The sequence below is a fragment of the Geotrypetes seraphini genome, chromosome 9 (assembly GCF_902459505.1).
Source record: "Geotrypetes seraphini chromosome 9, aGeoSer1.1, whole genome shotgun sequence".
NCBI classification, from domain to species: domain Eukaryota; kingdom Metazoa; phylum Chordata; class Amphibia; order Gymnophiona; family Dermophiidae; genus Geotrypetes; species Geotrypetes seraphini.
The window spans coordinates 167,098,781-167,109,546 of NC_047092.1; positions in this window are offsets into that span (position 1 = coordinate 167,098,781).

Genomic DNA, 10,766 nt, shown 5'->3' on the forward strand with positions numbered 1-10,766 from the left:
TAAGGGGGAACCTTGAGGCACACCTGATGGGTTTTTCCATGGTTTGGAATAATTTCCATTGTTGATTACTCGGTAGGATCTGTTTGTTAGGAATTCTTGGAACCATTTTTTTGCCTTTCCAGAAATTCCCATCACTTCAAGGCATAGTAGCATGATTTCATGGTCTACCAGGTCGAACGCGCTGCTAAGGTCTAATTGTAGAATTAGTGCACTTTTGCCTTTGCTAAAGAGATCATAGAGGTGGTTTAGTAAGGAGGCTAAGACAGTTTCTGTGTTGTATCCTTTCCTGAAACCTGATTGGTTTTCGCTAAGGATGTTAAATTTGTCCAGGTAGTTTACTAGTTGAAGGTTAACCAATCCTTCCTGTATCTTTGTGAAAAGGGGAATGCTTGCTATGGGTCTGAAATTGGATGCCAGAGCTGAAGAGGTTTTCTGATCTTTGGGGATTGGAGTGATTAGAATGTGTCCCATTTTTTTGTTTAGTGCTCCGCTTGCGAGGGCGGCTGTTAGCCATTCAAATAGATTCTTTTTAAATTCTGGAGGGGCAACTGTCATGATTTTAGGGGGACATGCATCAAGTAGACAGTTAGATTTGGTGTATTTGTTGAATAGGTTTAGGAACTGATGCCAATTTGGGTACTCGAGGTGGTCCCATGTCATGTCTACTCTAGTGTCTTGGTCGTGAGGTTCGAGGTATTGAAGAGCATTTGTTATGGTAGTGGGTAGAGTTGCTCTTAATTCGGTGATTTTATTTTGAAAGAAGTTGGCTAGGGTTTGTGCCGATGGAGTGGGCTCATTATCCTTTTTCAGTATTTGTGTTGTATCAGTTATTGTTTTTACTAGTTTGAACAATTCTTTGCTGTTTATTTTTGAAGTACCAATTTTTCTTGCATAATGCTTAGTGCGTTTTTCTATGATCAGATTTTTGTATGTTTTCATTTTTTGTTTCCAGTTTGTCTTGTCTGATTCATTGTTTGTTTTTTGCCATATTCTCTCCAATTTTCTTAGTTCCTGTTTGGTGGTTAGTAGTTCACTGTCAAACCATTCATTTGGTGGTCTATTTTTCTTTTTGTATGTTTTATATGGTGCTATTTGGTCTAGGAGTTCTTTGCTGTAAGTTTCCCATCTTGTAGGGAAATCCTGAATTTCGTCGGTTATTGGGTGTAATTCATAGTGGGTCCAGAATTCTGTTGGGTTAATAATGCCCCGACTGTTTATTGTGTTTGTGTTGACGTTTTTGTGTTTTTGTTGTGTGTTCTGTTTTAGCCAGTGAAGATTGAACTTGCCAATGAAGTGGTCTGACCAGATGCATTTTTCCCAGGGTCCTGGGTAGTATTGTATTTTGGGATCTATTGTTTCTTTGTGGGAGAAGGTGATTAAGTCTAGTTTGTGTCCTTTTTCATGGGTTATTTCTGTGTCTGGGTTTGGAAAATCTAGTGACATTAGGAAGTTGGTGATTTCGGTTATTTCTGGTTTTGTCTGTTGCTCTAGGTGTGTGCTTATGTCTCCCAGGAGCAGGTTGTATGCTCCTTTTAGGGTGGATAAGGTAAGGAATTCGGCGAATTCCTCTTTAGCGTTTGACCATTTTTTGGGTGGGATATAGAATAAAGTTGTAATTAGTGGTTCTTCTAACTTTGCGTTAGTGATTTTGCAAGATAGTATTTCAAGGTTTTCAGACGATTTGGAGTCGGTCTTGATGTAGTCGAAGTGGTCTTTTAGGATGATCGCTAGACCACCTCCTTTTTTCCAGTTTCTTGATAGTGGAATGATTTTGTATCCCTGAGGTAGGATTTCTTTCATGATGGTGTCATTGTCTGAGATCATCCATGTTTCTGTTAGAAACAGGAGATCCGGTTTTGTTTGTAGTATCCAGTCATTTATTATGTGTGCTTTGTTTCTTACCGAACGGGTATTTAGGTAGTATCCCTTAATGTTTTCGTAACTGTTTGCTGTAGGGATTTCAGAGTATGTTATCTTTCTTAAGTTTCTGTTGCAGGTCTTATTCCTGTGAGGTTTGCGGTGTTTGCGGGTGGTGTTTAGTACTGTGATTTGATGGGGGTCTTGTTTTGGCTGGATTTGGAGGGGTTGGAGAGGGTTGGAGGACTTAATTAGTTCGACTGGTCTGAGCCAGGAGATGGGGTAGGTGTGCATGGGTTGGGGGGGGGTTGTCTCCATTGCCCCAGCATTTTGAGCATAGTAGGTATAGTATCCCTAAGAGTAGTTGCTGTTTCTTGCAGATTGCCATGTTGTGGGATATGGTGTGCGGTTTGGGTTGGGAGAAGAAGGGACTGTTGCCTGAATGGGTGTGGCAGTCAGTGAGCAATGGGAATGGGTGAAGGTAGAGAGAAACTGGTTTAGTAGATAGAGTGAGTTGGATGTAAGGAACAGAGTTGAATTGAGAGAGCGGTTAAGTATTGGGAGAGCTTATGGTAAGAAAGTAGAGAAAGTTTATGTCTGGGGAAGAGGATGGTCTACTGTAGCCTAGTTCTAACAGGTTAAGTGTATGGAGTAAGCTTGCTGGGTTGGTTGTGCAATTAGTGCCAGGTACCCACCCACCCACCCTCCCTGGATGTGTAAATCAAATAAGAAATCAGGAGAATAAACCAGATAATCATCATTAACAAAATTGGTCAATGGACTCCATGTTAATTTAAATAACTTATTATTACACAACATTTAAAATTATTAACACTAGACGTCAATTTATTTTTTCTGTAACTGCTCCTCAAACTTGGAACGATCTTCCCATTTACCTGCGGAATGAGCAGGATTTAGGAAAATTTAAAAGCAATTTGAAAACATTTCTTTTTAAAGATGCTTTTAATATTTAATTAAATAGTTCTTAATTTGGTGATGTTATTTTACTGTGTTATGCTACGTGTTAATTGATTTCCCTAATGTATTTTTCCTTTGTTTTACTTTTCTTTATCAATTGTATTTCTAACCCTTATCTTACCCTATGTCATGAATATACAATATTATGTATTAGTTTTTACCCAATGTTATTATTTAAAGTTTGTTTTGTACTGTATTGTCCTTATTTGACTTTATTTAATATGTTCATCGCTTAGAATTTGATTAAGCGATTAATCAAGAAAAATAATAAACTTGAAACTTGAAACTTGAAACATTTCTGAATTCAGTTTTTCATATTTGTAGCATAAACATAAAGAGTCCCACCAAAAGGAGAAATTAAGTTGATCCCAATTTTTCCAGTGTTTGGTAACCATTTGCATGGCTATCCCAGTCATGATGGAAAATAATCTACTTTTACACTTGTCTAAAGGAGGTTGAGGTGACAACAATATACCACAAATAATCACCTCACACTATAACGGAATCGAAGACTCCAAAATCAAATTAATTTGTCCCCATATTGATTTCCAAAAGATGAATATCAAAGGACAATAGAACAACAAATGATCCAGTGTCCCTACTTCAAGATGATGATGCCAACGTCTATTAGACTTTGAACTGTCTAACTTCTGCAAACGAACTGGGGGGGTCCAAAAAACTATGTAGCAAAAGAAACCAAGTATGTCTCATAGATGCTGTTGCTGTATATCTCATCCTCCAAGTCCAAATCCATGGCCATTGAGTAGCAGAAATCTGCTGCTTTATCTCAGGGCTCCAAATATCCTTTAAACTAGTTTTTGGTTTTTTATTCAAATATTCTGATATTAATTTATACCACTTGGCAGCCTGATGCCCTAGCAAATCTGCCTGGAAGCATAGGCCCTTAAGTAAGAACATAAGAAGTTGCCTCCACTGGGTCAGACCAGAGGTCCATCGCGCCCAGCGGTCCGCTCCCGCGGCGGCCCATCAGGTCTGTAACCTGTGAAGTGGTTCCTGCCCATTTCTATAACCTACCTCTGCTTCTATCTGTGCCCCTCATTCCCCTTATCCTTTAGGAGCCTATCTAAACCTTCCTTGAACCCCTGTACTGTGCTCTGGCCTATCACAACCTCCGGAAGCGCGTTCCATGTGTCCACCACCCTCTGGGTAAAAAAGAACTTCCTAGCATTTGTTCTAAACCTGTCCCCTTTCAGTTTCTCCGAGTGACCCCTAGTACTTCAAGTTTCAAGTTTATTAGGATTTTATATACCGCCTATCAAGGTTATCTAAGCGGTTTTACAATCAGGTACTCAAGCATTTCCCCTATCTGTCCCGGTGGGCTCACAATCTATCTAACATACCCCACAGTCTGAAGAATCTGTCCCTGTCTACCTTCTCTATGTTTGAAACTCAGGGCTGTTCAATCAGTTTACGGGAACTTCTCATAGATTCTAAGAGTTCACCAGGGTCTATTCGCGCATGAAAGCACCCTAGGGTGCCCGATAAGAACAGCCCACAAACATCCTTTATGTCCAGCCCTGTGTGTGTATTTTTAAAACTAACCACAGTGTTAATGACTTGTGTAACACAATTTTTAAAAAAGTCTCAAAAAGTGTCAAGTTCAAAAAAAGTTTTTTGAGAGTTTTTTAAAAAATTTTTCAACCGTATTGGTAAATCACTTCAAAAAGTTCCCAGATATAAAGAGCAAAGTCATATTCAAACATCTATCAAGCTCTGATAAAAATCAAAGAGGGAACTTATCTTGATGAAGCCTGCAAGTTGCATCTGATATATAAGTCCATTCAAGTCCATTGAAGGCAGTGCCTGCACCGATCGCCCTATAGAGCCTCGTTTCATCTTCTTCGTCAGGGGCAAACTCAGGGGCACTTCACCCAGAAAAGAAGTCTAATGCTGCTCCTCATAAATGCCGCATCTCAGACTAGCACACAATTTTCCGAGTGTCCAATTTGACATAATTGGGGAGATCCTGTAGATGCAAAATATACACCTATGTGCCTGTTATGAAAAAAAAAAAAAAAACCCTCCACATATGTAATCTTTCATTCCCAAACTGGCACAATTAGCAAACCTATTATTCACTGATGGTCAACTAAATCCTCGTAAAATTTGCACTTGTTTCCTTTTCGTCGAGTATTAAAATTTAGGGCTTTCATTTGTCTCGAGATGGGAGCTTTTGTGGCAGTGAAAATAAAATAGAATTAGATACGTAGGTAGGAAGAGATCAATCTCAATAATGTAGTTAAGCAGCAAATGAATATTAGAAATTATTTCGCTCCAGTACTCTGCTTACACTCACATAATTTTATTTGAATCCTATTAAAGAGCGTGCAGTGAATGTCTGTAAGATGATCTTAACAATAGATGCAATTGCCACATGACCAACTTCATACAAATTATGTAGTCTCCAGTCATTGGATAAATTATAGGTTACTGACACCCATGATTCTGGGTAGTCATGGAGAATGATAAATTTCCATGAGCAACTTACTAACAAAATGACTGCAGAAATTAAAGCGATAATGCTCTACTAGGTAATGATTATTTCACCGGTACTTAGGGACTTTGTTTTTTTTTTTTAATTAGTTTAATAGGCTATTAATTAATGTTCAACTAGTAAATAATAAACTCTGGAAGGGGAAGAAGGTTCCTGGAAAAATATTCCTCTTGTGATTCATACAACATTAACCCTTTCAGGACCAAGGGACATATTTGTCCCATAACTTTAAAATCCTATACATTTTGATTGGGATAGTCTACCGTTCTAAATTTGATATGTACGGATTCCATAGGATACTGCCTTTATGTAAACAAACTGGTTCCGACATTCATTCATTAGCGTCGTTGCCAGATTGACGAGAAGATTCACTTGCCACACTGTCCATAAGCCAGAAGTTTGATTTTTTTAAAAAAAAATAATGATATTTCACAAAAAAAATCAATTTTTTGGCATCTGCAAGCCCTTTTTACCATAAAAATGTCGTCAAAACCACAAAAATTGGCCTACGATCCTTATGGTCCTGTAAGGGTTAAGAGGTCGATATTCAGCCAACGGCAGGCAATGTTTTACCGATCACCGCCAGCTTTATTCACAGATGTTCAATGTTAGACCATGGCCAGTCACCAGCACTATGGACATACATAGGTGGCTAAAATGTACGCCTTTCTGTGCTATATAAATGATACGTAGTAGCAGTAGTCGGAGAGGTGGTGCTCTTAAGCAAGCTAAGTACAAGGATGCAGGGCAGGATTAATTCGTTGAGGGCCCCTAGGCACAGAAGTACACTGGGCCCCCTGCCCCACTCCGCCCCACCATGCGCCCAGGCGGAAACAGGAAACTGCAGAGGGAAGCTTTGGGCAAGCAGCACCGCTTGCACAATTACAGTTCCTGTTGCCTTTCTTATCCGCGTTGCTTGCTTGTCTTACTTTCCGTCGATGGGGGGGGGGGGCGCATTGCCGATCGGTGGGGGGCCCGCGTTGCCAATCAATGCTGGAGAGGCCCGTTGCCGTTTGGAAAACAACAATGTTGATGCCCTCCTTCATCGGGCCCCCCCTGACCATTTCAGGCCCTAGGCACGTGCCTGCTTGGCCTATTGGTTAATCCTGCCCTGCATGGATGATAATTTGTAGTGTATTTGGCTGATCAATTGAATAAGCATAATTTGCACAAGAAGACTGAACAAATGAATTGAACATATAAATTGATATTCCATTTAATTAAATGAACTGAAAATACTATTTAAGCAAATAAATTAGTGAATTAAAGCAGTTAACGGAAATATTTCTATACTATGCAAACTAAATCAATGGGATTCATGAGGAGTCCAGTCAGTTTGGGTCTGTTGACTCAACTGGCATTCTGAAGACCCAACGCTTGATCACCAGCATATCTGCACACCCTGTTTTGTAAAAGATGTACTTTGATGTATAGTTTGACATTTTTGAACTTTATATTATTGAATAAATCGGCAAAAAATTGGTAAAAGATTGTTTCACAAAATGGCACAAGTTAATATGTGGGCAGACAGTGGAGGAGTTGGAACAGAGTTGGCACCTAACTGGATAAGTGCCTATAATGAGACCTTAACCAGGTAAGTTAAGCGGGCAAATAGGACTACATAATAGTAGTCATATCTTTGTCCAGTTTAACTTACCCAGTTAAGGGCTGAGTGATGACACGGCCATCCATTTGTACATACCCATATATTCAGTGCTTGGACATGGCCTGGCTTTGAATATTCTGGCATAATTCTGGCCACCAGTTGCATATTACCTCCATACTATCCACAAGGGGCCAATGAAAAGTTCTCAGCCCAACCAAGAAGAGTTTGATGTGGAGCCATGAAACTTACAAGTTATTCCACACTTTTCATTTTCTTTTTATATCAAGAAAAGTGTGGAATAGCTTGTAGGTTTCATGGCTCCACATCATTCTCTTCTTGGTTGGGCTGAGAACTTTTCAGAGGCCCCTCGTATTGTGATGTCATAATGCCTCATTCCACCAATGCCTAAGAGCAGTGGCGTACCAAGGGGGGGAGGGTGGTCCGCCCCGGGTGCACGGCTTGGGGGGGGTGCACAGCTGGCCAGGTCCAGGTCTTCCTGCCCTTCCTTTCCCCTGGCCACACCGCTACGATCCTACCTCCCCCCGCCGACAAGAAGTCTTTCTGACGTCAGAGAGGACGTTTTGGGCCAGCCAGGCAGTGATTGGCTGGCCCGGAACATCCTCTCCGACGTCTGAATTGATGTTGGAAAGACTTCTTGTCGGCGGGGGGAGGTAGGATCGTAGCGGCGCGGGCTGGGGGAAAGGAAGGGGAGAGGCACTTTTTTTTTTCCGCGGCAGGGAGGGCAGGATGAAGGCAGGCAAGCTGGCTGGCTTTAGCGCGGCAGGGAGGGAGGGAGATAGGTAGACAGGCAGGCTGGCTTTGGGGTGGCCAAAATCTGGAAGGTAGTGGGGGGAACATAAGGAGGCACTGGGGGCACTATGGACACAGGACAGAAGCACTGGGGGCATCATGGACACGAGATGGAGGCACTGGGGGCACTATGGACATGGGATGGAGACACTGGGGGTACTATGGACATGGGATGGAGGCACTGGGGGCACTAAGGACACAGGACGGAGGCACTAGGGGCACTAAGGACACAGGACGGGGGCACTGGGGGCACTATGGACACGGGACGGAGGCACTGAGGGCACCAAGGACATGGGAAGAAGGCACTGGGGGCACTATGGACACAGGATGGAGGCACTGGGGACACTAAGGACATGGGAAGGGAGGAGGAAGGGAATAGAAAAGGACAATTGTTGGACCTGAGTGCAGAAAGAAAGAAATGAAAGAAAGGATACACAGTCAATTAATAGATGTCACCTTTTGATGAAAAAAATAAATGGTCATGTTACCTCTGACTTACTTTCGTTGCAGCAGAGTCGGCAGCCGTGCTGAGGTGCAGGAAGGTCCCATGCTGACTCGTCTGCCAGCTCTGCTCCGGAAGAAATAAGTTACGTCGGAGCGGGTGGACCCGGCAGATGCAGTCATTGCGGGACTTTGCCACAACTCCCTGTGTCTGCCGGGTCCACCCCCTCCGACGTAACTTACTTCTTCTGGAGCAGAGTGAGCAGACGAGTCATCGCGGGACCTTCCAGCATGCGGCTGCTGAGTCTGTTCCAGAGCAAGTACGTCGGAGTGGGGTGGACTGGCAGCCGGCAGGTACAATCATCGTGGGATCTTGCTGCATGAAGGGAGAGAAAGGAGCAGGATTGCTGGAATGGAAGAGTGGTGGAGGGAAAGAAAGGGGGCAGGGTGGTATGGAAGAGTGGTGCTGATAGAATTGATGTACAGAGAAAGGGGAGAGACATAAGGGGGAAGGATACTGGAGGGAGAGAAAGGGGGCAGATGCTGATTGAAGAGGGGTGGATGGCAAGAGAAAGGGCAGACATTGGATGGTAGTGGGGAGCTTATGCTGGATGGAAGTGCAGATGGGAGAGATAAGGGAGCAAATGCAGGAAGGAAATGGGAGGAGAGAAAGAGGGGAGAAGATGCTGGATGGAAGTGGACAGAGAGAGGAGAAGGTACTAGATGGAAGGGTTGGAGAAAGAGGGTGCATGATGGAAGGAGGGGATAAATAAAAGGAGGGCAGATGATGGGGAGAAAAGGATTGAGTTAGGGAAACACTGGAGGGGTGAGGGAAAGAGGTGGCAAGCTTTAGGTAGACAGTAAAAAAGGACATTGATGAGAGGGTAGTAAGAACGTAATCTAGACAGATGCAGAAAAGGAAAATGAGGGAAAAAAGGGAAAGGGATTGCAGAGGACTACTGTCACGACTACTTAACTGTGACTTCTGGACTTTGACAATTCTATTGTTTGATAACCAGTTAATGATCAACTAGTGTTCAAATTTCTGACCCGCAATGAAACTATTGAGGTTAAATAAGGTGCTTTAATCATTTCAAAACCGATGATTTATACAAAGAGTTCATTTACTAAAACAGTAGGAGATTTTGGACGACTATCTGTTTTGAAAATGAGCCCCCCCCCTAATCTTGTTTCACTAATCTGCTCTGAGAAATTTTCAAATCAGTTGTTTCACATAAATAAAACTCTTTCCCCAGATGACAATTGCCTCGTAGCATTAATAGAAATTATCCCAGATCAATTCACTTCTGTATTAAAGAAGATCCTTATGACAAATGGTCTTTCGACTATGGATCATCACATTAGCAATGTCCTTAGCCCGATAGTCATGGCCACACCCCAAGATTTATTCACAGTAAAGGTGACAAAATCCAGAGTCAGAATAAGATAGTTATTTTATCATGGTTGCGTGGCAGGGGAGATAGAGTATGTTGCAGTAGTCTAGAAGATCTAGGGCTAGGGACTGGACCAAGAGCTGGAATTGTGCTCTGTTGAAGAATTTTCGAACTTGTCTTAAGTTTCTCATGACCGCAAATGTTTTTTGTATTGTTTTGTTGATTTGTGGTTGCATGGTACAGCATCTGTCTATCGTCAATCCTAGAAGTTTTAGAGTGGGTTATATGGGGTATGTGATTGAGTTTATTACTAGATTTGTTATGGTTGGGATTTTATCATTTTCGAGGAGAATGAATTTTGTCTTGTCTGGGTTCAGTTTCAGTTTGTGATTTTTCATCCATGTTGCTACTATTTCAAGTGTCCTGTGTAGTGTGTCTGTCATGGAGGACGTTGGTTGGTCAAAAGGAAGGAGAATGGTGATGTAGTCTGCATAGCTATAGGAGGTTAAACCTAATTTGTCCAGGAAGATGCCGAGAGATGCAATGTAGAGATTGAAGAGAGTTGGGGATAGTGGAGATCCTTGGGGTACGCCGCACGGGTTGGACCATGGTTCTGATTTTTCATTGTTCAACTTTACTCTAACCCAGAAGCTTTCTCTTGTTCATTTGGGCTTCCTGTTGATCAGATCCAGCTCACATCAGAGATTTTGTGTCATAAGCCTTTATTTGCAGTTTTATTGTAACCACTCTCTGCTTTCTTTCCAGCCCAGCCATTTTAATAGCAGTCCTTGGCCATTGATAACAGATCAAAATCTCCTTCAGAACACAGAATATGAGCACCGCGAGCCTTGCTAATAGGCACTGCAATAATTTGGGCTCCTTTTTCACTGGAGGCCTTGAACACAGTTCATGGAGCAGAACCAAAACCTGGGCATTAAAGCTGAATCTAGTCGACGGCATCACAAAGAACTAGCCATTAAGCCAGCCAGAAACATGATGAGGCCAAATTTCAGCAGGGCAGGCGATACATAATTTGAAATTGATAATGTAGACAGTTCCAAACGTCATTTCATTCTCTTTCATTTTATTGGATTATCTTCCATCATCACACTTCTTGGTGGTTTATAGCAAAAACATACTTCACCTAAAACACGCCAAATGCAAA